Here is a 340-nt window from a genome sequence, read left to right on the forward strand (position 1 = left end):
GACATTTCTCTCAGAAATGGAAAGAACTATACAAATATTTATTTGGAATAACAAAAGACCACGAATAGCCAAAGCAATGCTGAGAAAAAAAAATAAAGCTGGTGGCATTACTCTACCTGACTTTAAACTATACTACAAAGCTATAATAACCAAAACAGCATAGTACTGGTATAAAAACAGACACACTGATCAATGGAATAGAATAGAGCACCCAGAAATCAACCCACGCACTTACTGCCATTTGATCTTTAACAATGGCACCAAGCCTATACATTGGGTTCGGGACTGCCTCTTCAGCAAATGGTGCTGGGATGCCTGGATATCCATATGCAGGAGATTG

This window comes from Galeopterus variegatus, unplaced genomic scaffold, assembly GCF_000696425.1.
Source record: "Galeopterus variegatus unplaced genomic scaffold, G_variegatus-3.0.2 Scaffold4634, whole genome shotgun sequence".
In the NCBI taxonomy this organism is placed as follows: Eukaryota; Metazoa; Chordata; class Mammalia; order Dermoptera; family Cynocephalidae; genus Galeopterus; species Galeopterus variegatus.